A 15,484-nucleotide genomic window follows, 5' to 3' on the forward strand; every position below is an offset into this window, starting at 1 on the left:
TGTTTCCCCATATCTGATTCCCAGCCTCTGATTCCCCATATCTAAGTCCCCGCCTCTGATTCCCCAACTTCGATTCCACATCTCTGATTCCCCGCCTCTGAATCCTCGTGTCTGATACCCAGCCTCTGATACCCCGCCCCTGATTCCCCACCTCTGATTCCCCATATCTGATTCCCCGCCTCTGTTTCCGCACCTCTGATTCCCCGCCCCTGATTCCCCACCTCTGATTCCCCACCTCTGATTCCCCAACTCTGATTCCCCGCCTCTGATTCCCCAACTCTGTTTCCCCACCTCTGATTCCCCGCCTCTGTTTCCCCATATCTAATTCCCCGCCTCTGATTCCCAACCTCTGATTCCCCACATCTGAATCCCCATATCTGATTCCCTGCCTCTCATTCCCCGCCTCTGATTCCCCGCCTCTGATTCCCTGCCTCCGATTCCCCAGCTCTGATTCCCCGCCTCTGAATCCCCAACTCTGATTCCCTGCCTCTCATTCCCCACCTCTGATTCCCCGTATCTGATTCCCCACCTATGTTTTCCCGCCTCTGATTCCCCGCCTCTGATTCCGCACATCCGAATCCCTGCCTCTGATTCCCCGCCTCTGATTCCACGCCTCTGATTCCCCGCCTCTGATTCCCCATCTCTGATTCCCCGCCTCTGAATCCCCGTGTCTGATACCCAGCCTCTGATACCCCGCCCCTGATTCCCCACCTCTGATTCCCCATATCTGATACCCCGCCTCTGTTTCTGCGCCTCTGATTCCCCGCCTCTGATTGCCCGCCTCTGATTCCCCGCCTCTGATTCCCCATCTCTGATTCCCGGCCTCTGATTCCCGGCCTCTGATTGCCCGCCTCTGATTCCCTGCCACTGATACCCCGCACCTGATTCCCCACCTCAGATTCCCCATATCTGATTCCCCGCCTCTGTTTCCCCGCCTCTGATTCCCCGCCTCTGATTCCCCATATCTCATTCCCCGCCTCTGAATCCCCATCTCTGATTCCCGGCCTCTGATTCCCCACCTCTGATTCCCGGCCTCTTATTCCCGGCATCTGATTCCGGCCTCTGATTCCCGGCCTCTGATTCCCTGCTTCTGATTCTGATTCCCTGCCTCTGATTCCCCATCTCTGATTCCGTACATCTGATTCCCTGCCTCTGATTCCCCACCTCTGATTCCCCATATCTGATTCCCCGCCTCTGTTTCCCCGCCTCTGATTCCCCGCCTCTGTTTCCCAATATCTAAGTCCCCGCCTCGGATTCCCCAACTCTGATTCCCCACCTCTGATTCCCCAGCTTTGATTCCCCGCCTCTGTTTCCCTGCCTCTGATTCCCCGCCTCTGTTTCCCCATATCTGATTCCCGGCCTCTGATTCCGCACCTCTGATTCCCCGCCTCTGATTCCCTGCCTCTGATTCCCCATCTCCGATTCCGCACATCTGATTCCCTGCCTCTGATTCCCCGCCTCTGATTCCCCGCCTCTGATTCCCTGCCTCTGATTCCCAACCTCTGATTCCCCGCCTCTGATTCCCCATATCTGATTCCCCGCCTCTGTTTCCCCGCCTCTGATTCCCCTCCTCTGATTCCCCAACTCTAATTCCCCGCCTCTGATTCCCCAGCTCTGATTCCCCGTGTTTGATTCCCAGCCTCTGATTCCCTGCCCTGATTCCCCATCTCTGTTTTACCGCCTTTGATTCGCCACCTCTGATTCCCCATATCTGATTCCCCGCCTCTGTTTCCCCGCCTCTGATTCCCTGCCTCTGATTCCCAACCTCTGATTCCACACCTCTGATTCCCCATATCTGATTCCCCGCCTCTGTTTCCCCGCCACTGATTCCCCGCCCCTGTTTCCCCATATCTGATTCCCAGCCTCTGATTCCCCATATCTAAGTCCCCGCCTCTGATTCCCCAACTTCGATTCCACATCTCTGATTCCCCGCCTCTGAATCCTCGTGTCTGATACCCAGCCTCTGATACCCCGCCCCTGATTCCCCACCTCTGATTCCCCATATCTGATTCCCCGCCTCTGTTTCCGCACCTCTGATTCCCCGCCCCTGATTCCCCACCTCTGATTCCCCACCTCTGATTCCCCAACTCTGATTCCCCGCCTCTGATTCCCCAACTCTGTTTCCCCACCTCTGATTCCCCGCCTCTGTTTCCCCATATCTAATTCCCCGCCTCTGATTCCCAACCTCTGATTCCCCACCTCTGAATCCCCATATCTGATTCCCTGCCTCTCATTCCCCGCCTCTGATTCCCCGCCTCTGATTCCCTGCCTCCGATTCCCCAGCTCTGATTCCCCGCCTCTGAATCCCCAACTCTGATTCCCTGCCTCTCATTCCCCACCTCTGATTCCCCGTATCTGATTCCCCACCTATGTTTTCCCGCCTCTGATTCCCCGCCTCTGATTCCGCACATCCGAATCCCTGCCTCTGATTCCCCGCCTCTGATTCCACGCCTCTGATTCCCCGCCTCTGATTCCCCATCTCTGATTCCCCGCCTCTGAATCCCCGTGTCTGATACCCAGCCTCTGATACCCCGCCCCTGATTCCCCACCTCTGATTCCCCATATCTGATACCCCGCCTCTGTTTCTGCGCCTCTGATTCCCCGCCTCTGATTGCCCGCCTCTGATTCCCCGCCTCTGATTCCCCATCTCTGATTCCCGGCCTCTGATTCCCGGCCTCTGATTCCCGTCCTCTCATTCCCGGTTCTGATACCTGGCCTCTGATTCCCCGCCTCTGGTTCCCCGCCTCTGATTCGCTGCCTCTGATTCCCCATCTCTGATTCCGCACATCTGATTCCCTGCCTCTGATTCCCCACCTCTGACTCCCCACCTCTGATTCCCTGTCTCTGTTTCCCAACCTCTGATTCCCCACCTCTGATTCCCCATATCTGATTCCACACCTCTGTTTCCCTGCCTCTGATTCCCCACCTCTGTTTCCCCATATCTGATTCCCCGCCTCTGATTCCGCACATCCGAATCCCTGCCTCTGATTCCCCGCCTCTGATTCCACGCCTCTGATTCCCCGCCTCTGATTCCCCATCTCTGATTCCCCGCCTCTGAATCCCCGTGTCTGATACCCAGCCTCTGATACCCCGCCCCTGATTCCCCACCTCTGATTCCCCATAACTGATACCCCGCCTCTGTTTCTGCGCCTCTGATTCCCCGCCTCTGATTGCCCGCCTCTGATTCCCCGCCTCTGATTCCCCATCTCTGATTCCAGGCCTCTGATTCCCGGCCTCTGATTCCCGGCCTCTCATTCCCGGTTCTGATACCTGGCCTCTGATTCCCCAACTCTGATTCCCCGCCTCTGATTCCCCAGCTCTGAGTTCCCCACCTCTGATTCCCCGTGTTTGATTCCCTGCCTCTGATTCCCCGCCTCTGATTCCACGCCTCTGATTCCCCGCCTCTGATTCCCCATCTCTGATTCCCCGCCTCTGAATCCCCGTGTCTGATACCCAGCCTCTGATACCCCGCCTCTGATTCCCCGCCTCTGATTCCCCATCTCTGATTCCCGGCCTCTGATTCCCGGCCTCTGATTCCCGGCCTCTCATTCCCGGTTCTGATACCTGGCCTCTGATTCCCCGCCTCTGGTTCCCCGCCTCTGATTCGCTGCCTCTGATTCCCCATCTCTGATTCCGCACATCTGATTCCCTGCCTCTGATTCCCCACCTCTGACTCCCCACCTCTGATTCCCTGCCTCTGTTTCCCAACCTCTGATTCCCCACCTCTGATTCCCCATATCTGATTCCCCACCTCTGTTTCCCTGCCTCTGATTCCCCACCTCTGTTTCCCCATATCTGATTCCCCGCCTCTGATTCCGCACATCCGAATCCCTGCCTCTGATTCCCCGCCTCTGATTCCACGCCTCTGATTCCCCGCCTCTGATTCCCCATCTCTGATTCCCCGCCTCTGAATCCCCGTGTCTGATACCCAGCCTCTGATTCCCCGCCTCTGATTCCACGCCTCTGATTCCCCGCCTCTGATTCCCCATCTCTGATTCCCCGCCTCTGAATCCCCGTGTCTGATACCCAGCCTCTGATACCCCGCCCCTGATTCCCCACCTCTGATTCCCCATATCTGATACCCCGCCTCTGTTTCTGCGCCTCTGATTCCCCGCCTCTGATTGCCCGCCTCTGATTCCCCGCCTCTGATTCCCCATCTCTGATTCCCGGCCTCTGATTCCCGGCCTCTGATTCCCGGCCTCTCATTCCCGGTTCTGATACCTGGCCTCTGATTCCCCGCCTCTGGTTCCCCGCCTCTGATTCGCTGCCTCTGATTCCCCATCTCTGATTCCGCACATCTGATTCCCTGCCTCTGATTCCCCACCTCTGACTCCCCACCTCTGATTCCCTGCCTCTGTTTCCCAACCTCTGATTCCCCACCTCTGATTCCCCATATCTGATTCCCCACCTCTGTTTCCCTGCCTCTGATTCCCCACCTCTGTTTCCCCATATCTGATTCCCGGCCTCTCATTCCCGGTTCTGATACCTGGCCTCTGATTCCCCGCCTCTGGTTCCCCGCCTCTGATTCGCTGCCTCTGATTCCCCATCTCTGATTCCGCACATCTGATTCCCTGCCTCTGATTCCCCACCTCTGACTCCCCACCTCTGATTCCCTGCCTCTGTTTCCCAACCTCTGATTCCCCACCTCTGATTCCCCATATCTGATTCCCCACCTCTGTTTCCCTGCCTCTGATTCCCCACCTCTGTTTCCCCATATCTGATTCCCCGCCTCTGATTCCGCACATCCGAATCCCTGCCTCTGATTCCCCGCCTCTGATTCCACGCCTCTGATTCCCCGCCTCTGATTCCCCATCTCTGATTCCCCGCCTCTGAATCCCCGTGTCTGATACCCCGCCTCTGTTTCTGCGCCTCTGATTCCCCGCCTCTGATACCCCGCCTCTGATTCCCCACCTCTGATTCCCCATATCTGATACCCCGCCTCTGTTTCTGCGCCTCTGATTCCCCGCCTCTGATTGCCCGCCTCTGATTCCCCGCCTCTGATTCCCCATCTCTGATTCCCGGCCTCTGATTCCCGGCCTCTGATTCCCGGCCTCTCATTCCCGGTTCTGATACCTGGCCTCTGATTCCCCGCCTCTGGTTCCCCGCCTCTGATTCGCTGCCTCTGATTCCCCATCTCTGATTCCGCACATCTGATTCCCTGCCTCTGATTCCCCACCTCTGACTCCCCACCTCTGATTCCCTGCCTCTGTTTCCCAACCTCTGATTCCCCACCTCTGATTCCCCATATCTGATTCCCCACCTCTGTTTCCCTGCCTCTGATTCCCCACCTCTGTTTCCCCATATCTGATTCCCCGCCTCTGATTCCCCAACTCTGATTCCCCGCCTCTGATTCCCCAGCTCTGAGTTCCCCACCTCTGATTCCCCGTGTTTGATTCCCTGCCTCAGATTCCCCGCCTCTGATTCCCCATCTCTGAGTCACCGCCTTTCATTCGCCACCTCTGATTCCCCATATCAGATTCCCCGCCTCTGTTTCCCTGCCTCTGATTCCCCGCCTCTGTTTCCCCATATCTGATTCCCCGCCTCTGATTCCCCAACTCTGATTCCCCATCTCTGATTCCCGGACTCTGATTCCCCACCTCTGATACCCCGCCTCTGATTCCCCATCTCTTATTCATCACATCTGATTCCCCACCTCTGCTTCACCATCTCTGATCCTCTACCTCTGATTCGCCACCACTGATTCGCCATATCTGATTCACCGCCTCTGTTTCCCCGCGTGTGATTCCCCGCCTCTGATTCCCCATATCTGATTCCCCGCCTCTGATTCCCCATCTCTGATTCCCGGACTCTGATTCCCCACCTCTGATTACCAGCCTCTGATTCCCCATCCCTGATTCCCCGCCTCTGATTCCACGTGTCTGATTCCCTGCCTCTGATTCCCCGCCTCTGATTCCCCTTCTCTGATTCCCTGAGACTGATTCCCCACCCCTGTTTCCCCACCTCTGATTCTCCATATCTGATTCCCCGCCTCTGATTCCCCAACTCTGATTCCCGGCCTCTGATTCCCCAGCTCTGATTCCCCGCCTCTGATTCCCGGCATCCGATTCCCTGCCTCTGATTCACTGCCTCTGATTCCCCATCTCTGATTCCCCGCCTCTGATTCCCCGTGTCTGATTCCCTGCCTCTGATTCCCTGCCTCTGTTTCCCCGCCTCTGATTCCCTGCCACTGATTCCCCGCCTCTGATTCTCCAGCTCTGATTCCCCGCCTCTGATTCCCCGCGTCTGATTCCCCATCTCTGATTCCCCGCCTCTGAATTTCCCACCTCTGATTCCCCATCTCTGATTCCGCACATCCGATTCCCTGCCTCTGATTCCCCACCTCTGATTCCCCAGCTCTGATTCCCCGCCTCTGATTCCCCAACTCTGATTCCCCGCCTCTGATAACCCAGCTCTGATTCCCCGCCTCTGATTCCCCGTGTTTGATTCCCTTTCTCTCATTCCCCGCCTCTGATTCCCCATCTCTGATTCACCGCCTTTGATTCGCCACCTCTGATTCCCCATATCTGATTCCTCGCCTCTGTTTCCCCGCCTGTGATTCCCCGCCTCTGATTCCCCATATCTCACTCCCCGCCTCTGATTCCCCATCTCTGATTCCCGGACTCTGATTCGCGGACTCTGATTCCCGGCATCTTATTCCTGGCATCTGATTCCGGCCTCTGATTCCCGGCCTCTGATTCCCTGCTTCTGATTCTGATTCCCTGCCTCTGATTCCCCATTTCTGATTCCGCACATCTAATTCCCTGCCTCTGATTCCCCACCTCTGATTCCCCATATCTGATTCCCTGCCTCTGTTTCCCCTCCTCTGATTCCCCACCTCTGTTTCCCCATATCTAAGTCCCCGCCTCTGATTCCCCAACTTTGATTCCCCACCTCTGATTCCCCAGCTCTGATTCCCCGCCTCTGATTCCCCGCATCTGATTCCCTGCATCTGATTCCCAGCCTCTGATTCCCTGCCTCTGATTCCCAACCTCTGATTCCCCACCTCTGATTCCCCATATCTGATTCCCCGCCTCTGTTTCCCCGCCTCTGATTCCCCGCCTCTGTTTACCCATATCTGATTCCCCGCCTCTATTTGCCCGCCTCTGATTCCCCGCCTCTGTTTCCCCATATCTGATTCCCCACCTCTGATTCCCCAACTCTGATTCCCTGCCTCTGATTCCCCAACTCTGTTTCCCCACCTCTGATTACCCGCCTCTGTTTCCCCATATCTAATTCCCCGCCTCTGATTCCCAACTTCTGATTCCCCACCTCTGAATCCCCATATCTGATTCCCTGCCTCTCATTCCCCGCCTCTGATTCCCCGCCTCTGATTCCCTGCCTCCGATTCCCCAGCTCTGATTCCCCGCCTCTGAATCCCCAACTCTGATTCCCTGCCTCTCATTCCCCACCTCTGATTCCCCGTATCTGATTCCCCACCTATGTTTTCCCGCCTCTGATTCCCCGCCTCTGATTCCCCATCTCTGATTCCTGGACTCTGATTCCCCACCTCTGATTCCCCATCTCTGATTCCGCACATCCGAATCCCTGCCTCTGATTCCCCGCCTCTGATTCCCCGCCTCTGAATCCCCGCCTTTGATTCCCAGGCTCTGATTCCCCGCCTCTGATTCCCCGCGTCTGATTCCCTGCCTCTGATTCCCCGCCTCTGATTCCCCATCTCTGATTCCCCGCCTCTGAATGCCCGTGTCTGATACCCAGCCTCTGATACCCCGCCCCTGATTCCCCACCTCTGATTCCCCATATCTGATACCCCGCCTCTGTTTCTGCGCCTCTGATTCCCCGCCTCTGATTGCCCGCCTCTGATTCCCCGCCTCTGTTTCCCCATATCTGATTCCCCGCCTCTGATTCCCCAACTCTGATTCCCCGCCTCTAATTCCCCAGCTCTGATTCTCCGTGTTTGATTCCCCGCCTCTGATTCCCCATCTCTGATTCCCGGCCTCTGATTCCCGGCCTCTGATTCCCGGCCTCTGATTCCCGGTTCTGATACCTGGCCTCTGATTCCCCGCCTCTGGTTCCCCGCCTCTGATTCGCTGCCTCTGATTCCCCATCTCTGATTCCGCACATCTGATTCCCTGCCTCTGATTCCCCACCTCTGACTCCCCACCTCTGATTCCCTGCCTCTGTTTCCCAACCTCTGATTCCCCACCTCTGATTCCCCATATCTGATTCCCCACCTCTGTTTCCCTGCCTCTGATTCCCCACCTCTGTTTCCCCATATCTGATTCCCCGCCTCTGATTCCGCACATCCGAATCCCTGCCTCTGATTCCCCGCCTCTGATTCCACGCCTCTGATTCCCCGCCTCTGAATCCCCGTGTCTGATACCCAGCCTCTGATACCCCGCCCCTGATTCCCCACCTCTGATTCCCCATATCTGATACCCCGCCTCTGTTTCTGCGCCTCTGATTCCCCGCCCCTGATTGCCCGCCTCTGATTCCCCGCCTCTGATTCCCCATCTCTGATTCCCGGCCTCTGATTCCCGGCCTCTGATTCCCGGCCTCTCATTCCCGGTTCTGATACCTGGCCTCTGATTCCCCGCCTCTGGTTCCCCGCCTCTGATTCGCTGCCTCTGATTCCCCATCTCTGATTCCGCACATCTGATTCCCTGCCTCTGATTCCCCACCTCTGACTCCCCACCTCTGATTCCCTGCCTCTGTTTCCCAACCTCTGATTCCCCACCTCTGATTCCCCATATCTGATTCCCCACCTCTGTTTCCCTGCCTCTGATTCCCCACCTCTGTTTCCCCATATCTGATTCCCCGCCTCTGATTCCCCAACTCTGATTCCCCGCCTCTGATTCCCCAGCTCTGAGTTCCCCACCTCTGATTCCCCGTGTTTGATTCCCTGCCTCAGATTCCCCGCCTCTGATTCCCCATCTCTGAGTCACCGCCTTTCATTCGCCACCTCTGATTCCCAATATCAGATTCCCCGCCTCTGTTTCCCTGCCTCTGATTCCCCGCCTCTGTTTCCCCATATCTGATTCCCCGCCTCTGATTCCCCAACTCTGATTCCCCATCTCTGATTCCCGGACTCTGATTCCCCACCTCTGATACCCCGCCTCTGATTCCCCATCTCTTATTCATCACATCTGATTCCCCACCTCTGCTTCACCATCTCTGATCCTCTACCTCTGATTCGCCACCACTGATTCGCCATATCTGATTCACCGCCTCTGTTTCCCCGCGTGTGATTCCCCGCCTCTGATTCCCCATATCTGATTCCCCGCCTCTGATTCCCCATCTCTGATTCCCGGACTCTGATTCCCCACCTCTGATTACCAGCCTCTGATTCCCCATCCCTGATTCCCCGCCTCTGATTCCACGTGTCTGATTCCCTGCCTCTGATTCCCCGCCTCTGATTCCCCGCCTCTGATTCCCCATCTCTGATTCCCGGCCTCTGATTCCCGGCCTCTGATTCCCGGCCTCTCATTCCCGGTTCTGATACCTGGCCTCTGATTCCCCGCCTCTGGTTCCCCGCCTCTGATTCGCTGCCTCTGATTCCCCATCTCTGATTCCGCACATCTGATTCCCTGCCTCTGATTCCCCACCTCTGACTCCCCACCTCTGATTCCCTGCCTCTGTTTCCCAACCTCTGATTCCCCACCTCTGATTCCCCATATCTGATTCCCCACCTCTGTTTCCCTGCCTCTGATTCCCCACCTCTGTTTCCCCATATCTGATTCCCCGCCTCTGATTCCCCAACTCTGATTCCCCGCCTCTGATTCCCCAGCTCTGAGTTCCCCACCTCTGATTCCCCGTGTTTGATTCCCTGCCTCAGATTCCCCGCCTCTGATTCCCCATCTCTGAGTCACCGCCTTTCATTCGCCACCTCTGATTCCCCATATCAGATTCCCCGCCTCTGTTTCCCTGCCTCTGATTCCCCGCCTCTGTTTCCCCATATCTGATTCCCCGCCTCTGATTCCCCAACTCTGATTCCCCATCTCTGATTCCCGGACTCTGATTCCCCACCTCTGATACCCCGCCTCTGATTCCCCATCTCTTATTCATCACATCTGATTCCCCACCTCTGCTTCACAATCTCTGATCCTCTACCTCTGATTCGCCACCACTGATTCGCCATATCTGATTCACCGCCTCTGTTTCCCCGCGTGTGATTCCCCGCCTCTGATTCCCCATATCTGATTCCCCGCCTCTGATTCCCCATCTCTGATTCCCGGACTCTGATTCCCCACCTCTGATTACCAGCCTCTGATTCCCCATCCCTGATTCCCCGCCTCTGATTCCACGTGTCTGATTCCCTGCCTCTGATTCCCCGCCTCTGATTCCCCTTCTCTGATTCCCTGAGACTGATTCCCCACCCCTGTTTCCCCACCTCTGATTCTCCATATCTGATTCCCCGCCTCTGATTCCCCAACTCTGATTCCCGGCCTCTGATTCCCCAGCTCTGATTCCCCGCCTCTGATTCCCGGCATCCGATTCCCTGCCTCTGATTCACTGCCTCTGATTCCCCATCTCTGATTCCCCGCCTCTGATTCCCCGTGTCTGATTCCCTGCCTCTGATTCCCTGCCTCTGTTTCCCCGCCTCTGATTCCCATCCACTGATTCCCCGCCTCTGATTCTCCAGCTCTGATTCCCCGCCTCTGATTCCCCGCGTCTGATTCCCCATCTCTGATTCCCCGCCTCTGAATTTCCCACCTCTGATTCCCCATCTCTGATTCCGCACATCCGATTCCCTGCCTCTGATTCCCCACCTCTGATTCCCCAGCTCTGATTCCCCGCCTCTGATTCCCCAACTCTGATTCCCCGCCTCTGATAACCCAGCTCTGATTCCCCGCCTCTGATTCCCCGTGTTTGATTCCCTTTCTCTCATTCCCCGCCTCTGATTCCCCATCTCTGATTCACCGCCTTTGATTCGCCACCTCTGATTCCCCATATCTGATTCCTCGCCTCTGTTTCCCCGCCTGTGATTCCCCGCCTCTGATTCCCCATATCTCACTCCCCGCCTCTGATTCCCCATCTCTGATTCCCGGACTCTGATTCGCGGACTCTGATTCCCGGCATCTTATTCCTGGCATCTGATTCCGGCCTCTGATTCCCGGCCTCTGATTCCCTGCTTCTGATTCTGATTCCCTGCCTCTGATTCCCCATTTCTGATTCCGCACATCTAATTCCCTGCCTCTGATTCCCCACCTCTGATTCCCCATATCTGATTCCCTGCCTCTGTTTCCCCGCCTCTGATTCCCCACCTCTGTTTCCACATATCTAAGTCCCCGCCTCTGATTCCCCAACTTTGATTCCCCACCTCTGATTCCCCAGCTCTGATTCCCCGCCTCTGATTCCCCGCATCTGATTCCCTGCATCTGATTCCCAGCCTCTGATTCCCTGCCTCTGATTCCCAACCTCTGATTCCCCACCTCTGATTCCCCATATCTGATTCCCCGCCTCTGTTTCCCCGCCTCTGATTCCCCGCCTCTGTTTCCCCATATCTGATTCCCCGCCTCTATTTGCCCGCCTCTGATTCCCCGCCTCTGTTTCCCCATATCTGATTCCCCACCTCTGATTCCCCAACTCTGATTCCCTGCCTCTGATTCCCCAACTCTGTTTCCCCACCTCTGATTACCCGCCTCTGTTTCCCCATATCTAATTCCCCGCCTCTGATTCCCAACCTCTGATTCCCCACCTCTGAATCCCCATATCTGATTCCCTGCCTCTCATTCCCCGCCTCTGATTCCCCGCCTCTGATTCCCTGCCTCCGATTCCCCAGCTCTGATTCCCCGCCTCTGAATCCCCAACTCTGATTCCCTGCCTCTCATTCCCCACCTCTGATTCCCCGTATCTGATTCCCCACCTATGTTTTCCCGCCTCTGATTCCCCGCCTCTGATTCCCCATCTCTGATTCCTGGACTCTGATTCCCCACCTCTGATTCCCCATCTCTGATTCCGCACATCCGAATCCCTGCCTCTGATTCCCCGCCTCTGATTCCCCGCCTCTGAATCCCCGCCTTTGATTCCCAGGCTCTGATTCCCCGCCTCTGATTCCCCGCGTCTGATTCCCTGCCTCTGATTCCCCGCCTCTGATTCCCCATCTCTGATTCCCCGCCTCTGAATCCCCGTGTCTGATACCCAGCCTCTGATACCCCGCCCCTGATTCCCCACCTCTGATTCCCCATATCTGATACCCCGCCTCTGTTTCTGCGCCTCTGATTCCCCGCCTCTGATTGCCCGCCTCTGATTCCCCGCCTCTGTTTCCCCATATCTGATTCCCCGCCTCTGATTCCCCAACTCTGATTCCCCGCCTCTAATTCCCCAGCTCTGATTCCCCGTGTTTGATTCCCCGCCTCTGATTCCCCATCTCTGATTCCCGGCCTCTGATTCCCGGCCTCTGATTCCCGGCCTCTCATTCCCGGTTCTGATACCTGGCCTCTGATTCCCCGCCTCTGGTTCCCCGCCTCTGATTCGCTGCCTCTGATTCCCCATCTCTGATTCCGCACATCTGATTCCCTGCCTCTGATTCCCCACCTCTGACTCCCCACCTCTGATTCCCTGCCACTGTTTCCCAACCTCTGATTCCCCACCTCTGATTCCCCATATCTGATTCCCCACCTCTGTTTCCCTGCCTCTGATTCCCCACCTCTGTTTACCCATATCTGATTCCCCGCCTCTGATTCCGCACATCCGAATCCCTGCCTCTGATTCCCCGCCTCTGATTCCACGCCTCTGATTCCCCGCCTCTGAATCCCCGTGTCTGATACCCAGCCTCTGATACCCCGCCCCTGATTCCCCACCTCTGATTCCCCATATCTGATACCCCGCCTCTGTTTCTGCGCCTCTGATTCCCCGCCCCTGATTGCCCGCCTCTGATTCCCCGCCTCTGATTCCCCATCTCTGATTCCCGGCCTCTGATTCCCGGCCTCTGATTCCCGGCCTCTCATTCCCGGTTCTGATACCTGGCCTCTGATTCCCCGCCTCTGGTTCCCCGCCTCTAATTCGCTGCCTCTGATTCCCCATCTCTGATTCCGCACATCTGATTCCCTGCCTCTGATTCCCCACCTCTGACTCCCCACCTCTGATTCCCTGCCTCTGTTTCCCAACCTCTGATTCCCCACCTCTGATTCCCCATATCTGATTCCCCACCTCTGTTTCCCTGCCTCTGATTCCCCACCTCTGTTTCCCCATATCTGATTCCCCGCCTCTGATTCCCCAACTCTGATTCCCCGCCTCTGATTCCCCAGCTCTGAGTTCCCCACCTCTGATTCCCCGTGTTTGATTCCCTGCCTCAGATTCCCCGCCTCTGATTCCCCATCTCTGAGTCACCGCCTTTCATTCGCCACCTCTGATTCCCAATATCAGATTCCCCGCCTCTGTTTCCCTACCTCTGATTCCCCGCCTCTGTTTCCCCATATCTGATTCCCCGCCTCTGATTCCCCAACTCTGATTCCCCATCTCTGATTCCCGGACTCTGATTCCCCACCTCTGATACCCCGCCTCTGATTCCCCATCTCTTATTCATCACATCTGATTCCCCACCTCTGCTTCACCATCTCTGATCCTCTACCTCTGATTCGCCACCACTGATTCGCCATATCTGATTCACCGCCTCTGTTTCCCCGCGTGTGATTCCCCGCCTCTGATTCCCCATATCTGATTCCCCGCCTCTGATTCCCCATCTCTGATTCCCGGACTCTGATTCCCCACCTCTGATTACCAGCCTCTGATTCCCCATCCCTGATTCCCCGCCTCTGATTCCACGTGTCTGATTCCCTGCCTCTGATTCCCCGCCTCTGATTCCCCTTCTCTGATTCCCTGAGACTGATTCCCCACCCCTGTTTCCCCACCTCTGATTCTCCATATCTGATTCCCCGCCTCTGATTCCCCAACTCTGATTCCCGGCCTCTGATTCCCCAGCTCTGATTCCCCGCCTCTGATTCCCGGCATCCGATTCCCTGCCTCTGATTCACTGCCTCTGATTCCCCATCTCTGATTCCCCGCCTCTGATTCCCCGTGTCTGATTCCCTGCCTCTGATTCCCTGCCTCTGTTTCCCCGCCTCTGATTCCCTGCCACTGATTCCCCGCCTCTGATTCTCCAGCTCTGATTCCCCGCCTCTGATTCCCCGCGTCTGATTCCCCATCTCTGATTCCCCGCCTCTGAATTTCCCACCTCTGATTCCCCATCTCTGATTCCGCACATCCGATTCCCTGCCTCTGATTCCCCACCTCTGATTCCCCAGCTCTGATTCCCCGCCTCTGATTCCCCAACTCTGATTCCCCGCCTCTGATAACCCAGCTCTGATTCCCCGCCTCTGATTCCCCGTGTTTGATTCCCTTTCTCTCATTCCCCGCCTCTGATTCCCCATCTCTGATTCACCGCCTTTGATTCGCCACCTCTGATTCCCCATATCTGATTCCTCGCCTCTGTTTCCCCGCCTGTGATTCCCCGCCTCTGATTCCCCATATCTCACTCCCCGCCTCTGATTCCCCATCTCTGATTCCCGGACTCTGATTCGCGGACTCTGATTCCCGGCATCTTATTCCTGGCATCTGATTCCGGCCTCTGATTCCCGGCCTCTGATTCCCTGCTTCTGATTCTGATTCCCTGCCTCTGATTCCCCATTTCTGATTCCGCACATCTAATTCCCTGCCTCTGATTCCCCACCTCTGATTCCCCATATCTGATTCCCTGCCTCTGTTTCCCCGCCTCTGATTCCCCACCTCTGTTTCCCCATATCTAAGTCCCCGCCTCTGATTCCCCAACTTTGATTCCCCACCTCTGATTCCCCAGCTCTGATTCCCCGCCTCTGATTCCCCGCATCTGATTCCCTGCATCTGATTCCCAGCCTCTGATTCCCTGCCTCTGATTCCCAACCTCTGATTCCCCACCTCTGATTCCTCATATCTGATTCCCCGCCTCTGATTCCCCGCCTCTGATTCCCCGCCTCTGTTTCCCCATATCTGATTCCCCGCCTCTATTTGCCCGCCTCTGATTCCCCGCCTCTGTTTCCCCATATCTGATTCCCCACCTCTGATTCCCCAACTCTGATTCCCTGCCTCTGATTCCCCAACTCTGTTTCCCCACCTCTGATTACCCGCCTCTGTTTCCCCATATCTAATTCCCCGCCTCTGATTCCCAACCTCTGATTCCCCACCTCTGAATCCCCATATCTGATTCCCTGCATCTCATTCCCCGCCTCTGATTCCCCGCCTCTGATTCCCTGCCTCCGATTCCCCAGCTCTGATTCCCCGCCTCTGAATCCCCAACTCTGATTCCCTGCCTCTCATTCCCCACCTCTGATTCCCCGTATCTGATTCCCCACCTATGTTGTCCCGCCTCTGATTCCCCGCCTCTTATTCCCCATCTCTGATTCCTGGACTCTGATTCCCCACCTCTGATTCCCCATCTCTGATTCCGCACATCCGAATCCCTGCCTCTGATTCCCCGCCTCTGATTCCCCGCCTCTGAATCCCCGCCTTTGATTCCCAGGCTCTGATTCCCCGCCTCTGATTCCCCGCG

The sequence above is a fragment of the Narcine bancroftii genome, chromosome 2 (genome assembly GCF_036971445.1).
Source record: "Narcine bancroftii isolate sNarBan1 chromosome 2, sNarBan1.hap1, whole genome shotgun sequence".
NCBI lineage: Eukaryota > Metazoa > Chordata > Chondrichthyes > Torpediniformes > Narcinidae > Narcine > Narcine bancroftii.